The 16,670-nt window shown below is 51.3% G+C and overlaps 1 pseudogene; it reads right to left on the bottom strand.

Annotated features, from left to right (window-relative positions):
- Nucleotides 1-500: 500 nt before the first annotated feature.
- LOC119339475 lies at nucleotides 501-16,456 on the bottom strand (annotated as a pseudogene).
- Between the last annotated feature and the right edge of the window lie 214 nt (nucleotides 16,457-16,670).

The following is a 16,670-nucleotide window of genomic DNA, read 5'->3' as shown; positions in this document are numbered from 1 at the left end:
CTCGCAACGAGAAGCCTCCTACCTCGGCGGCGACGGTGTGCGGTGGTGGCGGCAACCACTACGATGAGCAACGAAGCCCAGGAGTCCACCGTCGTTATCAAAGTTACGCGGCATACTAATTTTTTTTTCTCCTTCTTTTCCTTTTTCCTTTTATTTTCTACACAGGTAGTACAATCTAGCGGACGCTCAGGATACGCCGCAACGGTGGAGCCGGCCGGACGATGCTGACGACGCGGTGGAGTTAGCACAGTGTACAGAGGAGCTGGGCGAGCACCGAGCCTGAAGGGGCAACAACGACCGCCGAAGTCATTGTGGCCGGCGCTCGCCGCCGGAGGCGGAAACAGCGATGGTTCAAAACCGGCACGAGCGAATGCATGACTTACTCAGTGCAATCCGTGAATACGTGCGTGCATGGGCCATGCATCTAACCCTTCACACGTGCATCTACGCGTACTTTGGTTTGTTTGTCTTTTTTTTTTTTGACGCGAAATTAAGGAGCTTTATTGCGAAATTGAGATCCGGTTACAATCAGCTAAAAAGCTGCTGACTAAAAAGGATGGACAAGAGTCCAGCCAGACATCTGAAACTGAAAGCGAGGTGGCATGCTTTGCAAGTAGATCAGCCGAAGAATTGGCTTCTCTTGCGACATGCTGGACCGAAAAGGAGACGAAGCTTGCAGCTTTTTCCTTGATTTCATCGAAGATAGGCTTCACAATCGACCTGGGACTGTGATGCGAGTTCCAGAGGTTCGCTACCTCCAAGCAATCTACCTCCATTGCAACGTGCGAGAAGCCCCTCAGCTGGGCGAATATCACTCCCTCTCGCAACGCGAGGGTTTCTGCAATGAAGGGATCAGTAACACCTGGGATGGGCTTGCTCCATGCACCCATAAAGGAGAGATGAGAGCGGGCAATTCCTCCCGCACCTCCCTTCTGAAGTTGGGTGTCCAGTGCGCCGTCCGTGTTAATTTTGATCCACCCGGGCTGTGGTGGTTTCCAATTCTGAATATCCAAGTTCTTCCGCTGGGGTGGTGGCATGTCAAGAATAGCTAGGTCGTCTCGGGCCCCCTTGATGGCCTGGACGGGATCATAACCCTCCTCGTCGTGCGTCCAGCGGTTCCTAGAGTTCCATATTGAGTGCATGATTGAGATGATCTTGCATCTATCTTGGTCCGAGAATCTGGTATCTACCACCAGATCTTGTGCCCAAGTGTCATAGTGCAGCCGTGGTAGTTTCAGACCAAGAACCTCCTTGGCTGCGGACCAGAAGGCTTGCGCATGCATGCAAAGGATCAGTGCATGGAAGAGATCTTCTTCCGTAGCCTTGCAAAGATCGCAAAGCGAATCAGTGCGTATGTGGCGATATTTCATGTTGGCGTGGTCAGGAAGGATCCCCCTGAGTACTCTCCACATGAAAACGCGAACTCTGGGGGTCACTTTGAGCTTCCATAGAGCAGTCCATAACTGTTTTTGAGAAGATGAGGTTCCCACTGCCGTCCCTTCCTCTAGAGCGCGACGCTCGTTCTGAGTCACAAGAGCACGGTAGGCTGATTTTACAGTATACTCTCCGGATCGTTCAAAGGCCCATGCCAGAAAATCTTCTCCACCATTTTGCCTGATAGGAATATTCAATATGGCCTCCGCATCTGGCGCGAGAAAGTTCCGACGAACTACTTCAAGATCCCAGGTCCCGGTCACATTGTCAATGAGTTCAGCGACTCGATCGATCGGGTCGTTCCCTAGCCGCCCCATGGGCTTTAGGGTATTGGAAGTAGGAATCCAGGGATCATTCCAGACTGAGATTGACTCTCCGTTTACCACACGTTTGATCAATCCTTGTTGCAGCGCCGATCGCCCCGCAATGATGGCCTTCCAGGTAGCTGAAGAGGATGGCGCGGCGTTGGCCTGCATGAAGTCACTATCAGGAAAATATTTCCCTTTGAGGACACGGGAACAGAGAGAGTTGGGGTGAGTGATTAGGCGCCAACCATGTTTCCCGAGAAGCGCCAGATTGAAGTTCTTTAGTTCTCTGAATCCCATGCCTCCCTGAATCTTTGGTACGGACAGCTTCTTCCATGATATCCCGTGCATAGATCTCCTGTCAATGGAGCTGCTCCACCAATATTTTGCCATGGCAGATGTGAGTTGCTTGCAAACTTTTTTCGTCAGTAGAAAACATGTCATACTGAAGGTGGGAATGGCTTGGATGACTGATTTAAGAAGTATCTCCCTTCCCGCGCATGCAAGGAGGCGCTCAGACCAGCCTTGCATATTTGCTCGGCTGCGTTCGCCAATGTGGTCGAACGAGCCGCTGTGAATACGGCCTACCGCTGTTGCTAGACCCAGGTAGCGTTTGTTTGTCTGTTACACAGGTAAAACACGGCAGGCGGTCAAGATACACGTACCCATACGCGGTTTGTAGAAGATATACGCAGGTTGTTATGATGCGAATCAGGCTGCACACGTATGATGCGCCAAAAAAAGAAAAAGAAATTCATCACCAAATAAAGTCCGACCTGCTACGCGCTCAAACTTTCTTCGGTGAGGGGGCATTTGTTTGACGTATTTTTGTGATTACCATTTTCAGAAGATATAAGTATAAATGCATTTTTTTAATTGCAAGTATACACATCTATGTTTTATATTGGGTGTATACGTACACACACGCATTAGGCAATCCTGGATGCAATGGTACGTGCATGCATGCATTTTGAGTTTGCTCACGTACTAACCAATGTATGCTTGCACTTGATGCTCCGTGGCATAGACTTATATACACATGCAGGCTACAATCAGAAGGCCGAGTCCACATCTACGACACGCCCGCAAGATAACATACAGTACGCGTATCTCTTTAAGTACCGTATATACCGGCCGGCGAGCACGTGTATACGTACTTGAATACCTGTGATTGTTTCAACCAGCAAACCCTGGACATAAGCGTGAAGATGGCGATCGAACGAACCCGGCCCACCGGCAGTCTGGTAGCTAGGTACGCACGAGATGGCTTTCATTTATTCTGCATGCAGGGTACGCGCCAAGAAAATGAAAGATAAACATCAGCGAGATGATAAGATCCGAGACGAGATTGCATCCATATCGCTTCCAAGAAAATCGGGAGGTTACGCCCGTCACGAGGGCGTGGAGGGCTTCAGCTCTGCCTATAAATACATCCATCAGGAGATCCATCCGGAGGGACGCACGGCCAGAGGAGAGGAACTCACGCACGCACACATCCATCGCACAACACCTCCAGCACCCATCCATTTGTCATCTCACGCACACATCCATTCATCAAACCACGCAGCAATCCATCCACCCACAACCCACGCACCCATCAATCGGGACTCACGGCCAGGCCGAGGGAAGAGCGCACGTAGAATCCTCACGCATCGGCCGGAGGCGCCGAGGGGATCGCTTCTGGCAGAGTTTCAGGCGGCTGCATCCCGGGAGCAAGGCGAGGACGAGGAGGCGAACCACCATGGAGGCCAAACTCGTGTTTCCGAAGGGTAAAACTTTGATCTAACAAATCTCTTCCCTAGTTCTTTCTTGGCATATGGCATGCACGCACACAAGCCGGGAGCGTTGCCGAACGCAAAGTTCGCATGATCGGACCGCCGCCGGAGATGGAGCCCACAGACTGGAAGATGAGGTCGACGAAGTCAGCGTTGCCTGATGTTAGACTGTATTTACATGTGTATATTGTAACGTTGTATACCACCTCATTATATATATATGTGATAGGCCACCCCTAGAGGGTTGTGCCGGTTCCCCCAAAGCCTATTGTCTTACATGGTATCACGCTAGGTTACGTCCGCTTCCGCCTAAAAGCCCTAAACCGCCGCCGCCGCCGCCGCCGCGCCCGCCGCCGCCGTCGCCCGACTGCTATGACGTCCGCCGCTGCGTCCGGCTCCACCGCCACCGGTTTTCTGCCGGCCTCCCTCGCGGCACTTCTCTCGAGGCCGCTGGATGCCGCCTCCCTTCAGGCGCCGATCGGGACACGGAGCGTCGGCTCCCTCTTCGCGCTCCGGCCGGCTGCTACTTCGCCCGGGCAGGCGCTTGTGGCTCACACCACCGCCGCCCCGTCAACCGCGGCTGTCGCGCCCTCGGCCACTGCGCCGCTGGTGGCGGAGGACGTCGCGCTGGCAGGCTTCGCGGCGTCAACCGCGGCCATCGCGCCCTCTGTCACCGCGCCGGCTGCCCCTCCGACTGTCTCCACGGTGTTCTCACCTCAGTCAGTCTCCTCGATGGGATCGCAGCCGCCGCCGCCGTTTCACTTCGGCCAGCTCATCACCATTAAGTTGTCGTCGGAAAATTACATCGTCTGGCGCGCGCAGGTTCTTCCGCTTCTTGGGAGTCACTACCTGCTTGGCTATGTCGACGGCTCTCTCCCTTGCCCTCCTGCGCTGGTTGACAGCGTGCATGGTCCGGTCTATAATCCGGCTCACCGTGTCTGGACAGGGCAGGATCAGGCGAACCTCTCTATCCAGGGATCGCTCTCTCCGGCCGTTGCTGGGCTTGTTGTCTTCGCCAAGACGTCCCACGAGGCATGGCCTATTCTTGAGCGCTCGTTTGCGGCACAGTCGCAGGCTCGTGTATCTGGGCTCCGTCGCCAACTTGGGGAGTGTCAGAAGCTTGACTCCACCGCCACTGAATTCTACAACAAAGTCAAGAGTCTCGCCGACACGCTGGCCTCCATTGGACAGCCCCTCACCGACTCCGAGTTCAACTCGTTTATTGTCAATGGTCTTGATGAGGAGTATGACGTCCTAGTCGAGATCATCAATGAGAGGGGCAACTCCACGCCCATGCCAGCACACGAGGTCTTTTCACGCCTCCTGCTTACTGAGCAACGAGTCGAGACGCGCCGATCCAGGGGCAACGGCGCCCTCTCGGCAAACGCCGCCACCAAGGGTGGTCGCTCCTCTGCTTCATCCAGGGCTCCTTCGGGGCAGTCACCAACACCCGCCTCGGCCCCTCCTCCTACTGCGACGCTACCAGGGGCTAGCGGTCCCCGTGTGTGCCAGCTTTGTGGTCGCGATGGGCACTGGGCCTCGAAGTGTCACAAGCGCTTCCAGCGGGGTTTTCTTGGTCTTGGCAATGACGGGAAGGATACACGCAACTTTGCTCGCCAGGTCGCCATGGCTGATCGTCCGCTGCCGCAGAAGCCACAGGGACACACTCAGTCCTACTCCATCGATCCCCACTGGTACATGGACTCTGGGGCGACAGAGCACCTGACCAGTGAGATGGGGAAGCTTCACACTCGTGAACCCTACCATGGCTCCGACAAGATCCACACCGCCAATGGAGCAGGTATGCACATCTCTCATATTGGTCAAGCATCACTTCTCACTAGACATGCCAATAGGAGTCTTCAACTTCGCAATGTTCTTCGAGTTCCATCTGTGACACGTAATCTTCTTTCAGTTCCTAAACTCACTCGTGATAATAATGTGCTTTGTGAATTTCATCCTTTTGATCTTTTTATTAAGGATCGGGGCACGAGGGACATTCTTCTTAGTGGGCGGCTCTGCCAAGGTCTCTATCGTCTGGAGCATCCTGGCGTCGCTCGCGTCTTCAGTGGAGTTCGGGTATCTCCGTCACAGTGGCATGCTCGTCTTGGTCACCCGGCCACACCTATTGTCCGGCATGTTTTGCGTCGTCATGAGCTTCCTAGTGTGTCTAGTAATAAAGATGTAGCAGTGTGTGATGCTTGTCAGCGGGGGAAGAGTCATCAACTTCCTTTTTCGGAGTCCAGTCGTGAGGTGAAACATCCTTTAGAACTTGTGTTTTCAGATGTATGGGGTCCTGCTCAGACTTCTGTTAGTGGTCATAATTATTATATCAGTTTTGTTGATGCTTACAGCCGCTTTACCTGGCTTTATCTTATCAAACGTAAATCTGATGTGTTTGACATTTTTGTTCAGTTCCAAAAACATGTTGAACGCCTTCTCAAGCACAAAATTGTTCATGTTCAGTCGGACTGGGGTGGCGAGTATCGCAACCTCAACTCCTTCTTTCAGTCGCTTGGGATCACTCACCGTTTAGCATGTCCACATACACATCAGCAGAATGGTTCAGTAGAACGTAAGCATCGTCACATTGTTGAAGCTGGTCTGACTCTTTTGGCCCATGCATCTGTTCCGTTTCGTTTTTGGAGTGATGCTTTCACCACTGCATGTTTTCTCATCAATCGTACTCCCCCTCGTGTTTTGAATATGAAGACTCCCATTGAAGTTCTCCTTAATGAACAACCGGACTACACCTTTCTCAAGGTGTTTGGGTGTGCTTGCTGGCCCCATCTCCGTCCATATAACAAGCGTAAGCTCGAGTTTCGTTCCAAGAAGTGTGTTTTTCTTGGTTATAGCTCTCTTCATAAAGGATACAAATGTCTTCATGTTCCCACTAATCGTGTCTACATCTCTCGGGATGTTGTATTTGATGAGCATGTTTTTCCCTTTGCCAAACTCCCTATGTCCACTACCGAGCCACCTGTCATGCATTCATCCTCTGTTGCTTCTGACCAATTTGATGATGTTGCATATTCTCCTCTATTGTTGCCTAACCATGGTGCAGGCACTGGTCGTGGGGCTCGTTTGGAGATTCTGGAAGCGCCATCTTCCTCTTCGTCGCCATCGCCTTCATCCTCGGCACCTTCTGTTGTGCATGAGGAGCGCATGGCGCCTCTGCATGGCCTCGGTTTCCGTGCTCATGCACGGCCGATCGACGTCCTGGCCCGGTCGCCTCTGGCTTCTGGGCTGCCTTCGCCATCGTCGCGCCCTGCAACCCCGCCGACTGGGCCGGCCTCCTCGGTCCCCGTCTCGCCCAGGGCGTCGGGGCAGTCATCACCAGGCCTGGCCTCGCCCGCCCCTGCCTCGCCCAGGGTGTCTGGGCCCTTCTCACCAGGGCCGGCCTCGCCTGCTCTCGCCTCGCCAAGGCCGTCTGGGCCGGTGTCACCGGAGCTGGCCTCGCCCACCCTCGGTTCGCCCATGGCCTCTGAGCCCCTGTCGTCGGGCCAGTCTTCGCCATGCAGCCCGGAGTCGTCTGTCCCGAGCTCGCCTGAGGTGATTCCTGCATCTCCGGCGACCGTCACGTCTCCGTCACCTTCGCCTCCGCCGGCTCCTGCTGCTGCTCAACGTCCACATACGCGCAGTCGGAGTGGCATTTTTCAGCCTAAGCAACGTCACGATGGCACAGTTGCTTGGTTAGCGGCGTGCATGTCTGCTACTCTTGCAGATCCATCCTCTGAGCCACACACGTATCAAGCTGCTATGCGCATTCCTCATTGGAGAGAGGCCATGGAGCAGGAGTATCAAGCGCTTCTTCGCAATCAGACATGGACTCTTGTTCCTCCACAATCACGGGTAAATGTCATTGATTCCAAATGGGTTTTCAAAGTGAAGAAGCATTCTGATGGGTCCATTGAGCGCTATAAGGCTCGTCTGGTTGCTCGTGGTTTTCGACAGCGTTTTGGACTTGACTATGAAGACACCTTCAGTCCAGTGGTCAAGCCTACTACCATCAGACTTCTTCTCTCTCTGGCTGTTACTCGAGGTTGGTTTCTTCGTCAGCTTGATGTTCAAAATGCTTTTCTTCATGGTGTCTTGGCGGAGGAGGTTTACATGCGCCAGCCTCCGGGTTTCTCTGATCCGGATCGCCCTGATCATCTCTATCGTCTGTCCAAGGCAATTTATGGTCTGAAGCAGGCTCCTCGTGCTTGGCATGCTCGTCTTGCAATGGCTCTTCGTGCTCATGGTTTTGCATCATCAACTGCTGACTCCTCATTGTTTCTTCTTCAAAGGCCTGAGGTTACTATGTACTTGTTGGTCTATGTAGATGATATCATTTTGGTCAGCTCCTCTCAGTCGGCTGCTACTGCGCTTGTTCGCTCACTTGGTGCTGATTTTGCGGTCAAGGACCTTGGGAAGCTTCATTACTTTCTTGGTGTGGAGGTTACTTCTCGTGCTGCTGGCCTTGTTATGACGCAGAACAAGTACTCTCTGGATTTGTTGCAGCGAGCTGGGATGCTTAAGTGCAAACCGACGACTACACCCATGTCTATCACTGATAAGCTCAATACTGTTGATGGTGTGCTTCTTTCTTCTTCTGATGCGACCGAGTACCGGAGTATTGTTGGTGGGCTCCAGTACTTGACGATCACGCGACCAGACATTTCCTATGCTGTTAACCGAGTCTGCCAGTATCTGCAGTCACCCCGTGACACTCATTGGTCTGCTGTTAAGCGGATTTTGCGCTATATTCGTTTCACGGTGGCTCATGGTTTGCATATTCGGCCGTCTGACTCTGGTTGTCTTTCAGCATATTCTGATGCAGACTGGGCTGGCAATCCGGATGACAGGCGATCCACGGGGGGTTATGCTGTCTTCTTTGGCTCTAACCTGATTGCCTGGAGTGCTCGGAAACAGGCTACTGTCTCACGTAGCAGTACTGAGGCTGAGTATAAGGCTGTGGCCAATGCCACATCAGAGATTATCTGGGTACAGTCCTTGCTTCAGGAGTTAAGTATACCCCAATCACAGCCTCCTGTTCTTTGGTGTGATAACATCGGTGCTACATACCTTTCTGCAAATCCGGTATTCCATGCCCGAACGAAACACATTGAAGTTGACTATCACTTTGTGCGTGAACGTGTCTCTCAGAAGCAACTACAGATCAAGTTTATTTCTTCCAAGGATCAACTTGCTGACATCTTCACCAAGCCATTGCCTTTGCCACAGTTTGAGACTTGCAGGCGCAATCTTACCCTTCTAGATTCATTAGAAAGTGGCTAAGATTGAGGGAGGGTGTTAGACTGTATTTACATGTGTATATTGTAACGTTGTATACCACCTCATTATATATATATATGTGATAGGCCACCCCTAGAGGGTTGTGCCGGTTCCCCCCAAAGCCTATTGTCTTACACCTGAGATGGTCTTCACCAAGCCAGCGCCACAAAGAACGACGAGGAGGTCGTCATCACCACCGGCTGTCCACCTCGTCACGACGGTTCGGCCAAGACGACGACACGGAGCACGCCACGCCGCCGCCCACCGTCGACGCCACCGAGGTCGGTGCCACAAAGGTCGACGCCACGGTGGCCGCCCCCACTCATCACCGCTCGATGAGGACGACCCGTCGCCGGAGCTCATCTTCACCAAGCCCGCGCTATGGATGCTGATGCCACCGAGGTCGGTGCCACGGAGGCGTCGCCGGAGCTCATCTCCACCAAGCCCGCGCTATGGGCGCTGACTCCACCGAGGTCTGTGCCACGGAGGTCGATGCCACGGTGGCCGCCCCCACTCATCACCGCTCAATGAGGACGACCTGTCGCCGGAGCTCATCTTCACCAAGTCTGCGCTATGATGCTGACGCCACCGAGGTCGGTGCCACGGAGGCGTCGCCGGAGATCATCTTCACCAAGCCCGCGCTATGGACGCTGACTCCACCGAGGTCTGTGCCACGGAGGTCGACGCCACGGTGGCCGCCCCCACTAATCACCGCTTGATGAGGACGACGCGTCGCCGGAGCTTGTCTTCACCAAGCCCGTGCCACGGTGGCTGCCCCCACTCATCACCGCTCGACGAGGACGCCGGTTAGGCAGTCGTGGTGCTCCCCACTGGATTCTTCACCAAGCCAGCTCTATGGAGGCCAACGGCACACGAGTCACCATCACCACTCACGTCCACCTTGTCAGGACGGTGTGGTCGACAGAGAGTTCGCCGAGACGCCGCTCACCGTCGACGCTGCCAAACCGGTGCCATGGAGGTGGACGCCACGGAGATGCCATTCGAGACCTTGACGCCGCAAAGACCGCCGTCACACACACTTCACCCACTTCGTCGAGTCGGTGACATGGAGTACGAAGCCACAGAGCCGGCCAGGACGCCGCCTACCGATGATTTCGTCAAGTCGGCGCCAATCACAAGGAGCTCCTTCATCACCCCGGTTCGGCACCGGCGTCGTGCCTCTCCTTCACCACGCCCGGACTCAATGGTGCCTTGACGATGGTGTCACCAGAGCCAAACTGAACATCGCGGCGTGGTCCACACATGAAGAATAGCCTCCAGTATGTACCCGTGTGCGTACAAGGCCCATGTTCAAGACGTGAAGACAGGCGGCCGGATGGCTCATCACCGCGTGCAGTGACCGGCGCGACATCCGAGCTATCGCTACGCTAGCTCTCCTCTCTTTTTCGTTGAAGCCAACTACACGTGCTCCGTAGTACAGAGGAATGAAGCAAGGAATACGGGGCAATCAACAGACATAGCATGTGCACATGCATGAGCCATGCACGTATCTTCTAGCCGGCTGATGGCGTGAAGGTTGCCACCCGAAGACGACGACGCCAATGAAGCTGTTCGACACCATCTACTTCGTCATGCTCGGTGTCGCCAAAGATGGAGACACGCGCAGCACCCCACCTCCTGCTTGTCCACCCCGTCTTACTGTAGAGCTCTGAAGATGAACACGTGAGCACGGCGACGTCCACTTCGCGCCCGGACGCGAAGTGAAGGCTGGGGTCCTACACCACGATGCCATGATTCAGATGGCCTTCTACCCCCGTGTCGCTGCTACCGGCGCCACACTCATTCGGAGGCCGAAGCCGAGCAAGTCGGCGCCGCCCGAGGACAAGGTGTGGCCGCAGGGCGACGCGACTTCAACAACAACACCGCTCCTCTACGATTTCTTGAGATGATGCCTTGACTACGCCGACTGCCGTGGACTCGGCGTCTGGCCGGGACGAGGTGTCGACCACTCAGGCCATGCTGGCGCGAGCAACGCGATGGTCATACACCGATGCCGGTCTCCATCGACAATTACTCCCGCAGGGTGTAGACCCTTGTACACCCCGAGAAGCTACTTGTCGTCGAGAAGTCCGAGCCGAGCGTGATCCATGCTACCCCAACAACAACTCCTCCAACGCCGCCAAGACCGACGAGGCACGACGGCGAGGGCGAGCATGGCCACCGCAAAGGCTACGCTACACGCGGCGCGTGTACCGACAAGGACACGGGCTCTACCGCCGCCCACACACACATCGCCATCATCATGCATGGAGAACGCGAAGCGAAGACGACGAAGACGACCACACAGCTCAATCGGAGGTATCTCACGGAGCAACCCGCGGAAGTAATTAATCGGGAGTCTTCTGAGGCCCCGAGAACCAGGAGATCACACAATCGCTACAGCCAGCTTGGCCGTGCTAGTAGGCCACGGAGCGCACCTTTTTTTATTGGGATATTGTAATTTTATTTCTCCAATGAGATTAATGAAATACATGTTCCCGTATCTCTTTTTCTTTGTGTACTACGGTACACTCGCATGCCCGCATACGCAGTTTTCTTTCCCCGGCGTTGAGAGAAACACACTCCCTTCTTCCCTTCTCCCCGGAGTCCTTAGATGTTTTTCTCGTGTCAAACACCCAACTCCAAATGAGGTGATTCCAAAGCCCATTTCTTCGTCTCATCGAACCCGTTCTGTTGGTTTCATTTTCGCTATGGTTTGACACTGTGAAAATGACCTTTTTGCCCTTGCACGTAAACAGCCCCTCCGAGAGAGAACTGTTTCCGGCAAATCTTTCCGCGGCTTCACCACACTTCTTCCCGGTGCCTTATTCACCCCAGGCAAGCCACAATACCCATTTGCATGATAGTCCTGCAGTATCCATGGTTTTCAACTTGAATATTTATTAAATGATTGCTTGTTTAAAATATGGTTATCGTTGTTTCGGTAATGTTTCTGGGTTAGTGCTTACTGGTTTGCTATGTTGTTATGCACCTGGTCATCATGCCTTGCTAGTTGCTAGTATTACTTTCATATTTCCATGCTTGATTGTAGTAGATGTTGGGTTTGGTCATGTTCTTCGGTACATGACTAACATCGGTTGCCGAGTACTGTTAATATGTGTTGTTCCTTTGCTGTTAGTTGGTTAAGTGCTACTCGGTGATGTTATTGATAAGTTCTTGCATGTTATTTATGGTTGATGCTAGTGGTCATGTTATGTTATACTATGAGTAGTGTTGCACTTTTAATATTTATGCTCGTCATTATGCCAAGTTCAGTTTGAGATTATTTCATAGTCGATATGATGGACACTTATGTTGCATCCCGTGCTTATGTTAATATCATGTTCATGCATTGTAATTGCATCATGTTATTTTATCATGGCTCGGCATTTTGCATTCAAGTTTAACCGGATTTAATTGAACTTGAACAACTGTTGGCTGAGTCATGGTGCCGCCAGATCGAAACTGACCAGTGCAACCACACTTACCGTATGGGTAAGGTCCTAACTGGGTCTATTGTCGTGCATCTCGCCAGTGGCTCCAACTAGGGAAGGTTATGGGCGTGCGTACCCTGGCCCGGTAGCAGACATAACCTTGTGTGCCAGTTGTTTTTATGTTTATGGATCCGGTCCCCGTGAGGGAGTTTTGACCACGATGGTGGTCAGGGTGTCTTTGGTAGACACGGGGCCACCCAGGACTAGCCCAGTTGGGAGTTGGTCGGAGTGGCCGGGAGAGTGTCATGACAATAGATCGGTTTTGTCGGAACGCCGTTGGTCCACCCGAATGGGAGTGCGAGGCCATGGGTTCTGTGGTGTGGGTACAGTGTGCTAACGTCTGCAGAGTGTATATTAAATCTATCGATAGCCGCGCCCGCGGATAAGGGCCCAGTTCGTGTCGGTCCCACCGTGAGTCAACAGTATTAACAATAACTTGATTAATAACAACCCCGGTTCGATGATGAGATAAGTTGGTTGTGATAGTCGTAAGGATCACGGGCCAAATATTGGTTGTGGTTGTGATCACCCTAAGGATCACGATTTGAGACCAAGTGTTGGTCGTGGTTGTGATCGCCGGAATGATCACTGTGGTATCGAGGATACCGAGTTGTTGGATATTCGTGATGTTGTGCGAGAATCATGGGTAAAGATCAAGCTCCTTGTGGTCATTTAATGATTACTATGGTATTGTTTATACCAAGCATGATTTGACCCTGAGATGATCGTGTGATGTTCGAGGTTGGTAAGTATTGCATGTGATGGTTACGAGATAACCCGAACAGAATAATTGGTGCATGTAGTGTCATCATGTTGCATGCTAGTATCATTAGATTCATATGTTCATACCATGCTCATATTGTTCTAGTTGTATCATGTTCATGTTGCCTTTGGATTCTTAGTGGCTATTATGGTTATTTTCATGATGGTAGCTGGTATTATTTTGGGAGTATTTCGTTGGATGTCATGTTGTTCATGTCATGTTATTCTGATGCTCTCATGATAATTTCTGCTTAACCTGTAATTGCCATGTTGTTGTTTGTCTTGAATGCTTCTGGTTAATTGTGAGCTTGCAAGTATATTCAATGTACTGACCCGGCGTGTCATGCCAGCTTGCAGGTTGTGCCTGGATTGCTTGCTTGTTTGGTGTTGTTCCTGTGTTTGCGAGCTAGGATAAGCGTTCCAGCCAAAGTCCCTGCGGATTGGAGTTCACCACCGTCGTCGTTGTTCCGCTGCCAGTAGTTTTTCCGCTGCTAGAGTTATTCCGCTGCTTCGAGTTGTTCTGCTGCTTGCATAGAGCAACTGAGGATGGCGTAGTGTCGCCGTGCTGATGTTATTCATTGTAATATCGGAGATCTTGTAATCATATTCGTGTAATAATAGAAAGCTGATTTGTTCTATGCTAAGCAGTGCCGTATTTCAAAAGATTTCTCCTCGATCTCTGGGCTGGAATACGGGGTGTTCCGTTTTCTCTGAGCCAGGGTGCCACACTCCTCGTCCCACTTCAGAGCGTCCCTGATGTTTTTCTCGATCTCGACGGTCGGTTTCTCCATGTCTTCGCTACGGGCATCCACCACCAAAAGCCGGCGCAGGCCCCAGCACCCTCTGATCTTGATGGTCTTGAGCTTTGGTGCCACCATCTTGAATTCGCATATCTGCTACAACACTGGTAGGTCGTGCAGGTGGATGGTGGTTAGCCTTGGGAATGCTACAACCTGGATGGATATTTCCGGTGGGTACCATTTGTCGTTTAGCACGAATATGTGCCTGAGGTCTCCGCAGTGGATGATGTGGAGGGTCTCCAAACTTGGGAAGGAATTGAACCACACAGGGAGCCCGAACTGGAGCCTGGGGGAAGAGCGCAACTGTATGTGCTTCTGATTTCTGAATGAACCATCATTGAAGCTGCGGTAACCACCTTTACTACATATCCAGCTGGCCATTAGGAGATCGCACGCCCAGAAGGTCTCCAGCTCCTTAAATTCATTTGATGCCCTTCGGAAGACTTCACTCAACTTGGGGCACCTCTCCATGCGGCACTGCATGAGAACCTTCCAGTTTCTCGTAGGCAAACTAGCACTAGTTGAGACATCGTGGACATGCAGGGATTCGGCAAACTCCGTCATCACATATCCCAGTCCACTGTCCAAAACGTGCCACCCTTTAGTAATGTCGATATGTCGATCCAGGTTATTAGTGGGAGACTTAGGGAAGGCCAGCATCGAGGCATCACCAACCATGCTTTGAACACCATTGTACCGGTCTGGGGCTGCTTGAACGAGTTGCTGCAGGCTGACTTGATCTCCATACACAGCTGAGGTGACATGGATACTAAGATAAACATCCGGAGTTGCATAGTCGCGTAATGATTGCCACAACGACCGAGCAAGCCTCGCATCCACGACAATAGCATGCACCTCAAGCTGAAAGGACTTGTTCTGGTCAATGCACGACCGAGGAAAGCCAGTTCCATCTCGCGTATCTATGCATAACAATTCCAAATGGAAGCTATCAATATTCCTGTCCCAAATTATGGCACGAAGATGCTCACATCCTAGCATAAATAATCGCTTCAGCATTGGAACTTCTACCACCATAGTAGTGAAATCAAGTGTCCTAATTGCAGTTCCAGAGAGGTCAAGCTCAACAAGGTTGGGCAACCCACGCAAAAACATATTTGCCAAATTTGAGCAACCTTTTAGGGAAATATTAGAGACACTAGCACCATCCTTAGCTGCTGGGGTGGACGGACGTTCTTGTTTGGGAGGTAGCTCAACAATTGCCCGATGGAAAGCTGGTCCATATCCATCAAAGCTAAAGGACTTCAGCAACTGGGGTAGCCTATCAGGCACAAGGACATTTTTTAGATTGTTGCATCCATCCAGAATAAGCACTTGAAGGAGACTTGCCTTAGACATGTTGTTTGGTAGAATTTCCATCTCATTGTTGCCTGACAGGTCAAGTATTTCCAGCTTTGCCTTGTCCATGAAGGAGTTGCATGTGTCTGTTGAAATATCTGGTCCACGTGTAGGCTTGATTACCCTGAGCCTTTGAAGATTAGGTAGTCGCCCTTGTAAGCAAGTTGTGTACTGCCAACACCAGACCCCCTCTATGCTTAGCTCCATGAGGTTATCCATGAGGTCCATCTTTGTCGGTGATAAGATTTCATTCTAGTCAGTGTAGCGTAGGTCCAACACCCATAAGCTATGAAGACAAACCCACTCAGTATGATCCTTTCCTTCACCTGTTTTGTCATCTGTACAATTCTCCAGACCAGGAATCTTATGCTATGGCATTTCAAGAAAGGAGGTGATGCAAAATTGAAGGCACAACAACAGAGAAATAGCACACCAAGGTTGTTGGAATGTTCAAACAAACCATCGGGTAATGCTACTGGCTGATTGGACATTACAAATTCCAAGAAGAATGACAATGTCTCTTCAGGTAAAGATTTCATACCATGTACTTCCCTATCCATTGACCTGGTTGAAATCCAACGGTATTGTCCTTGTTCATATACACCATCTTCTTTAACAACCAGGAAAGGAAGCTTGAAATCTTTCTTGAACTTTGCGAGCGCATTATCATCACACTCCCAGCTTATCTCTTGGTGCAAAGCGTCACATATCTCCAATGTTATGTCTTTCTGCAGTATCCCATCACATATCCAACAATTGGAAGCAACACCAACCCAATCAGAATTGGTCTTGTTGTGAAAACTACGTTGCAGGAATAGTGTGTAAACATAACAGTCAACAACCTTCATTGGACTGACTCCCCACAAGCATTGATAGTGAGCAATTATGAGGGCAGCCTCTTTACACAATAGTGTATACAACTGTCCACTTGTTAGATATTTTTCTCTATCATAAGCCAAAAGATGGGTGTACCTCAGTTTTTGTATTAGTTTATGTTGTTCGTGTTCAGTTATGGTCAATATCCTCCTTTTGTATGTCCATATCATTATGTTCTTTGTGAACTTGCCAAGTGAAGGAATACCAAGGGGATATAGATCGATCTCATCATCAATCCCGGAATGGAAAATAAGAATAAATCTACTGTCCTTCAGAATGTGATAGATCTCTTCTGACACAATGGTTATTTCATCCCTTGAAATTTCATCAACTCCATTAAAATCATCATCTCCATCCTGCTTATCCAGTATATCCATTACTGAGCTATCAAGTTGTAGCTCCTCAGCGATTGCTCTCTGCAACGCCCTCCTACCTTTCCACTCCGAGCAATCTATATGAATTATTTTATCAAAGCATAGTTCCGGAGTGGTTCTCTTTAAAGGGATAACTTCTGCTATGGATCTAAGAACGATAGATGCCCCAAGCCCACTCCAACCATGAAAATAGATGACCCTTTCTTCTCCCTTGTTT

This window comes from Triticum dicoccoides, chromosome 7B (genome assembly GCF_002162155.2).
Source record: "Triticum dicoccoides isolate Atlit2015 ecotype Zavitan chromosome 7B, WEW_v2.0, whole genome shotgun sequence".
In the NCBI taxonomy this organism is placed as follows: domain Eukaryota; kingdom Viridiplantae; phylum Streptophyta; class Magnoliopsida; order Poales; family Poaceae; genus Triticum; species Triticum dicoccoides.
Note: the sequence above shows the minus strand (reverse complement) of the source record. Positions and strands in the feature narration are given on the sequence as shown.